A 7,733-nucleotide genomic window follows, 5' to 3' on the forward strand; every position below is an offset into this window, starting at 1 on the left:
CCACAATACCTCTCATGCACTCACCCAACAGCCATTCTAGGCTCTTAGAACTTCTCATCCAGACTACTGAAACAGTCCCCTAGTTGGCCTTCCTGCCAAAGAAAGGCTTTCTCTAATCCAATCCATTCTTGGCACAGACACCAAAATGGTTTAACTAAAACACAAGTCTAATAATGCCATGCCCCTTCTCAGGGACTCTCTATTAACCTCTAAGTTCACATATAAACTCTAGTTGGACATTCAAAGCTCTTAGCAACCTGACCCCATTCTGCCTTTTCTAGACTTATTAGATATTACTCTTGATTAGGGATGCTAGAGTTCTACCTTAATGACCTTCATAATGTTCCTTACAAACAAAACTTTATCCTCTTTTGTGGCTTTGCAATGACTGTATCCCATGTCTGGGATTCTTCCTTCCCTTTTATCTCTGTATCTTGGAAACTCTCAGTTTCAAGATTCAGATCAAGCACCTTCTTCTTTGTTAATGCCTTCCTGGTATATTATTCCCTCCTGGCTCCCCCAACCATTCTTTCAGCCCAAGCTGCTGCTGCCTTATCTGCTTTTTGCATACATACATACATACACACATATGTATGTATGTATATATTTAAATGTGATATCATTTTTTCTTTCTCAATGCTTGGAGAATTTTTTTCAGTGACATTGTGGTTCTATAGGTATAGAATTATGTGTCTTGATGGAACTAAATTAGGATTTCTCTTTGTTGTCCTAAATATTCTCTCTATTTGTAGAGTGTTAACTGATCTACTCCACTATGGAAATTTTTTTTCTAATTGGGGTCTCAGATATGGTGTCTGACTTATTTTCTTTTTCAGTATATTCTGGGATTATTCACTAAATCAATATTTGTACTTTCTAAAGTCTTTCATTTTTGTATATAGTTCTATTTTATTATTATTATTTATTGATATTTTCTTGATTTAGTTATTGTTATTTGCTGCTTCCAAAGATATTTTTAGACGTTGAGTGTCACTGCAGTTTTCTCAATTGTTGTATCTTTTCTTCTAGTGTTTGTTTAACTGCTTTAGAATCTTGCTTTAATTGCTTTAATGAATTTATCATACACTTTGATTTTTGATGCAATTCTTCCAGCCTATCCATGGAAGTTTCAACTTGAATTTCTGGTGGCATTTTCTATCTTAGTCTTTTCCTGAACAACTTAGTTTTCACTTCTGGCATGGGAGTGATGTAAGGGTTCTGTGTGTAAGTTGGGATTGCTATGCCAGATGCCATGTGGGGAGCTTGGTTTCTGATCATAAGTCTGGCTGATAGGGGAAAGAGGGAGGCATGGAGTCCTTAAATTTCACTTGGAATAGAAAAAGAAGGAATTTTAGTTTTGTTGGGGGAAAAGGCTGGGCTACCAAGGATAGAGGGCTTCTATTCCAATAGTAGCTCTCTAGAGTGCTGGCTGGGCTGCAGAGTGAGCCTTGGCTCTGAATGGCATTTTCAGTGTGGGGATGGTATTCTTTGATACTTGGCTTTGGTAGTGGGTGGAAGGCAGGAGGGGGTGGTTTGAGATTTTCAGTAGAATATTGAGAAATCTTGGCAATTTTCATTCCCTGGCTGTAGGTCAGTTTAGAGGGTGGGAGTAGGGTGGCAGGGAATGCTCCAAACTCAGTCAGTCTAGGGCAAATGAAGGCAGGTCCTGCCCTACCTCTCTGATCAGGTCTGTCTGCTTTGGGATGGTACCAAGACAGTCCCTCGGTTCTCCCTGGGACATTGGTTGTGCTGTAGTCGCTGGTGATGAGTCAGAGAAGATTTAGCTTATGACTTAGTCAGAAAGTCAAGAATTCTAAAGTTTTTCTGATTGAGTCCATCCACTGGTCAGTCATGAATCAAAATATGTTGAGAGAGAAGGTTAGGATGGGGTGAAACAGAATTCCAAATTCCCTAGGCTCCTAGCTTGATAAATGAGAGACACATGAGAGAATGGGTATAGATACTGAGGGGACAAAAGCACTAGGTCTGTGGCCTGCCAGACTTCAAGGCTCTTGAGGTACCAGCTCCAGAGCACAGCCCATGAGGCAGCAACAATAGTTATAATCTTTCCTATTTTTTTTTTCAGATAGCTTTCACTCTATTTCTGTTCCTACTTCTTCCCTCATTTTTCTTGTTGGAATGAAGAAAGTTTTGGGTGACACTTTGTACTCAGTGAAGGGGTTTCTGGAGACATCAAACCCCTTGGCTTTCTTAACTGCTCACATATCTTGACCAGAAGTGCTTGAGCCGAATTTTGTGAGAATCTTTTTTCAAGGTTAAGGTAATAAGCTGACATTTCTGCCTATCTGTTTTGCATAGAGTCAATTCTTGATTATGGAAGGAAGCAGTGATGTGGATAATTAAACATAAATGGATTTTCCCCTGCCCTCTTCCATTATCATGGGTGGTAGTTAGGGCCCTAGAGAAACAATACTAGGGTATGTTGAGCAAACCACTTCATCTATCAGAGCCTATTTCTTCTTCTATGAAAGATAAATAATCTTTAATGTCCTTTATGGTACTAAAATTCTTTACGTTCAATACCCTATAAATCTTGCATGATATAGGGGAAATTCCATTGACACTGACATCAGCCGACCTGAGTTCAAATCCTACCTTGGATGCTTAGCTCGGTGACTTTGGGCAGTCACTTAAGCTCCCTGGACCATAGTTTCCTCATCTGTATTTAGCACTCTCTCTGGGGTCACTTTTCCAGAAGTGATTGGGGTTCTCAGAGGGTATGGTCCATTATTTTTTTCAGGATTTTAGCAGTAACTTAAACCCTGGCCTCTAAAAGCATTGCTGCTGATCCTCCACCATTATCAATCCATCAACTAGGATCCATTAGCTTTTAGAAAAGGGATTTATTGACAAGGTACAGGCAGACCAATTGGCATAAAATATTCTCCCCAAACTGAAGTTACACCTCCTCTTGTACATACAAGGTCCTTCAGGAGAGTGGGCTCAGAGTTAACAGATAATGGTGGTAAGTCAGGTATACAGAGAACAAGTGTGGTCAAGGAGTACCTATGGCTTTTGTCTCTAGAGATTCTTTTCTCTCATTGTGGAGTCCTCTTGAGGCCCTTCTTAGTTATATTTAGATCTTTGCTGTATAGGACGTCTATTGCTGACCCAGGCTGCTTCTGTTGCTGCTGCTGCTCTCTACTTTCCAGACTGCCTCCCTCCATCCCATTTCTGGTCAGATGTTGGGAAAGAAAAAGACGTTAAGAGTGGCCCAGATCTCCTCGTGCCCTCCCTCTTGTCCTCTTCTCCCCTGCCCCTTTCCTCCTTCCCCGAGAGGCCGCCAGTGGAGGGCTGGGGGAGAAGGACCAGCGGGCTGCACAGGAGAAGATGCCAAACTTCTGCACAGTGCCCAACTGCTCGCAGAAGAGCATGCAGTCAGACACGGCCTTCTTCAGGTTCTCGCAGGACTGGCCCAATGTCAAAAGTGGGTGGAGAATTGCAGAAGAGTTGACTTAGAAGATAAAAAGCCTGATCAACTCAATAAGCATTATCAGCTTTGTGCCAAACACTTTGAAGCAACTATGATAAGTAAAGTAGCCCTTATAGAACACTTCTCTGAGATAATGCTGTATCAACAATATCTGATCTTGCCATTTGTCTGAACAATCCACATAGGAGGCATAGAAAGCTGATAAAGGAGTTGAGTGAAGATGAAATCAAGTCTGAAGGAGCGAAAAATTGGTGAAACTTTTGAACAAGAACAAACCAATCAGGAAACAAATAACAGCACTAGAGCTCAAAATGCAGTTGCAGAAGAAGGAGGAGAACAGGATGAAGAAATCTTACCTTTAACACTAGATGAGAAGGAAAACAAAGATCATCTTAAATCTTTGTTTGAAATTTTGGTTCTTAAGGGTAGACAAAATATGCCCTTAGATGGCCATGAAACTGATGAAATTCCAGAATGCATATGCCAGATATGCTAGATAGCTTCCAAACTGTGCTTCAGTGTAGAATTAATGCTGGTGATGAGGTTTTGTGGAAGTACTTTGAAACAACAGTCAACATGTTGTTCTGCTCTAAAGCAAAAACAAATGCTGGAGCTCTGTGAGAGCTGCACCCCAGAAGAAACCCTCAGGGAAGTCTGAGACTCTCGCTTCTTTTCCATTGTTACTGATGATGTAATGGACATAGCTGGAGAGGAGCACTTACCAGTGTTAGTCAGGTTTGTGGACGACTTTCATAACTTGAGAGAATTTATAGGTTTTCTTCCATATGAAGCCGATGCTGAAAATTTGGCTGTTAAGTTTTGCACCACTATTACTGAAAAATGGGGCCTGCATATGGAGTACTGTGGGGGCCAGGCCTATATTGTTTCCAGTGGGTTTTCTTCAAAGATGAAAGTTGTGGCCCTGAGACTTTTGGAGAAATATCCCCAAGCTGTCTACACCCTCTGCTCCTCCTGTGCCTTAAATGCATGGTTGGCAAAATCCATTCCTGCGGTGGTGTCTGTTGCTTTGGGAATAACTGAAGAAATTTGTTATTTTTTTTCATCAGTCACCATACTTGCTGGTGGAACTTGCTACTACTGTTATCTCTATTCTCTTTCAGAATAGTGAGGAGAAGGGTAACGAGCTACAGGAGATTTGCTGTTCTCAATGGACAGACAGGCTTGATGCTTTGAGATTTTAGTGGACCTTTTACAAGCACTTGTTTTATATTTAGATAATATAAACAGTGACATAGCTGTTAAGATGGGATAACTTTATTGCTGGACAAGCATTTGTACTTGGTAATGCATTAGTAGATTTTGATTTCATTGTAACTGTTGTGATTCTTAAAAAAAACAAAAACAAAACAAAACAAAACATATTCTCTTTTGCAAGAGCCTTTGGGAAGAATCTCCAGGGTCAGACCTCTGATGTCTTCTTTGCAGCTAGCAGTTTGATTGCAGTGTTACATTCTTTAAATGAAGTGATGGAAAATATTGAAGTTTATCATGGATTTTGGTTTGAGGAAGCCACAAATTTGTTGACTAAGCTAGACATAGAAATTAAACTCCCTGGAAGATTTTGCAGTTCTTAGCAAGCTAACCTAGAACCTGAAGTGATGTCTGAAAGCTACTACAAAGAGGTACTTAATGTCTCAACTGTGGACCTGAAGGATATCTTCTCTGAACAGTACCTCAAAGCACTGAAATTTTTGTCTTTAGTGCCCTCTGTCATGAGATAGCTAAAATTTAATACATCTGAGGAACACCACGCTGACATGTACAAAAGTGACCTTCCTAATCCAGACACTCTTTCTGCAGAAGTCTGTTTTTGGAGAATCAAATAGAAACACAGAGGAAAAGATATTGAGCTTCCAGCAACAATTTATGAAGCCCTGCATCTACCAGACAACACATTTTTCCCCCCCATAATGTTTATGCATTGGTTAAAGTCCTCTGCATAGTCCCAATAATGAAGGTTGAGAATGAGAGATATGAAAATGGTTGAAAATGTCTTAAGGCAGGCCTGAGGGATACTTTGACAGCTCATTGGTCAAGTAACTTGGCTTTGCTTAACATGAACTTTGATGTAAGGCGTGACTTAGATTTAAAGGTGGACACTTACATTAAACTATACATGAGTAAATTGGGCCTCCAACAAGAAGTTCTTCCTACAGGTAATTCAGAGATAACTGAAAATACATAAGGAAATTGACCAAAATAAGTTTTCTCTCTGAATATACATATTGGAGTTTGGGAGAGAGGTCTTGAGATATTGAAAGGCCGCTTAATCATTGAAGATAAGTTTGCCTTTGGGTCTCCATTTGGATACATCAGCCTCTGTTAATCTGTGTATCAAATTACTGTTCAGTGAACTGAAACTCTTTGAAAATTGACCTTCCAAAATGTAGAAATAATACGTTTCATTTCTTTGTGATTTCTGCTGGTAGCTATTACTCTGAAATATTTTAGTTAACTTTGTTTCAGACATAATTTGTGATACCAGGACTCCAACTATCAGGTTTTGGGTTTCTTAGTTATTTAAAAGAAAAAAAGAAAAGAAAAGAAAAGTATTGGGAGAAGTGGGGAAAAATTTTTAGTTAAAATGAAGCTCACTACTGACCACTGACTCCTATGTATGTTTTTTTTTTAAATGTTGTACCATTGACAGTAAAAAGATATATTGGAGAAGAGTTTATCCCAAACCATGAACTTATACACATTTTCATGTCGACTCTGACTTCATCAAGTGAATGTAAATGAATGGGGTCACTTACAATTTAAGTGATAAAGCCAGTGTTGGTCCTCATAAATGACTGATTGTCATGGTATACATTCCTCTGTTGGGACTCCACAGTAACTGTTTCATGAACTTTTCACAGGTATACATCACCATTCTGTTCTATGAACTGGAAGCCAATATCACAAACGTTAAAAAAACCCCACCAAAACCAAAAACAAACTGATCTTGTTTGTGTTTATTCTGCTTTTTTCCATGCCTCATCTTGACTTGTAAACCTAGCCTGGAGAACTTGCAAATTAAAATTTTGTAGTTTGTCTAGGAGTGAATAATGAGGAAAATATTACTGTTATTTTTGGTGAGAAAAAACAATTTTTTTGTATAGTTTATTTCATTCTAAATAAAATATAAATTTTCTTCTTTTTTTTTTTTTAAAGAAAGAGTGGTTCATCTGCCACATCGAATCCTTGCTAGGCTTGGCTGTTCAACTGATGCCCTGAAATTTTTTTTCCACGCCTTTTAATATCCATAAGATCACTGGGCTCTCATGATTACTGCTTGGTTGGTTCCCAGCTCTTATAGCTTTTGCTACAGCTTCCAGTAAATTCTGCTACTGACTCCAGTCACTGGTGACAGCTAGTATCTCACAAGTTTACATGATTACTCTCATTTTGGAATACTCTCTTACCTAGGATCAGAGTAGGATAAACACAGAAGATATAAATAGAGGCACTTTGTGTTCATGGATGCATAGCAACCTGGTGGAAGAATGTGGCCAGGTGTCCTTCCTGACAGGTAGCTCACTTGCTGCAAAGAGAATGAGAGTTGGATGAATCACCTCTTGTATGGTTGCATTCAGTTCTAATGCAGCACCTCACAGAGTCATCATTTTTTCTTGATTTTTTCCCCTGCCCCTTGCTTTGTCTTCAAATGTAAAACTTTATCATAGCATAGGACGGATCCCTGAGTCATCATGGCTAGAAAACAGCCCATCGAGTTTCTCTGGGTTTGTTTGGAGTGAAACCATGTTGGGGGAATATCTCTATACTCTTTGAGAAATGGCTTTTCTAGGCTAGTCCACCCACAATGCATGTAAAATGAGAAATTGGACTAGATGATCTTTCAGGTCCACTCTAGTGTTAAGATCTAAGATCTTATAAGTGGGGGAATGTGGCTTTAGGAGCAACTGTGTGGCAAAGAAACATTAGCAACTAACTCTGGGACCAGATAGGGGGAGGTTGATGAGAGAAAAAAAACACACACAAAAAACTAGTCATTTACTCAGAATCCAGTCTTGCCACTAATTAGTATATAGAGGAACAAAGCAGGATAAAATTCACAGTCCCAGGGTTGGGCAGGCTATACAAAAGGTAGCCTGAAAATATGCTTTGGGGAGGAGACTGGAGACAGGTGTTCTGGGAATCTCTGTATAGCTAATTGGGAATTGATTACATTTCAAAGGGAAGATAGGAAATGGACATTCTCATCTCAGGAAATCTCTCTTCTTCAATGTGTTTAAAAGAACAAAGACAGGATACT

The 7,733-nt window shown here is 39.4% G+C and overlaps 1 pseudogene; it reads left to right on the forward strand.

Annotated features, from left to right (window-relative positions):
* The first annotated feature begins 3,351 nt into the window (after nucleotides 1–3,351).
* LOC110199208 (52 kDa repressor of the inhibitor of the protein kinase pseudogene) lies at nucleotides 3,352–5,660 on the forward strand (annotated as a pseudogene).
* The last annotated feature ends 2,073 nt before the right edge of the window (nucleotides 5,661–7,733 follow it).

The sequence above is a fragment of the Phascolarctos cinereus genome, unplaced genomic scaffold (genome assembly GCF_003287225.1).
Source record: "Phascolarctos cinereus isolate Bilbo 61053 unplaced genomic scaffold, phaCin_HiC Scaffold_4;HRSCAF=312, whole genome shotgun sequence".
Lineage (NCBI taxonomy): Eukaryota > Metazoa > Chordata > Mammalia > Diprotodontia > Phascolarctidae > Phascolarctos > Phascolarctos cinereus.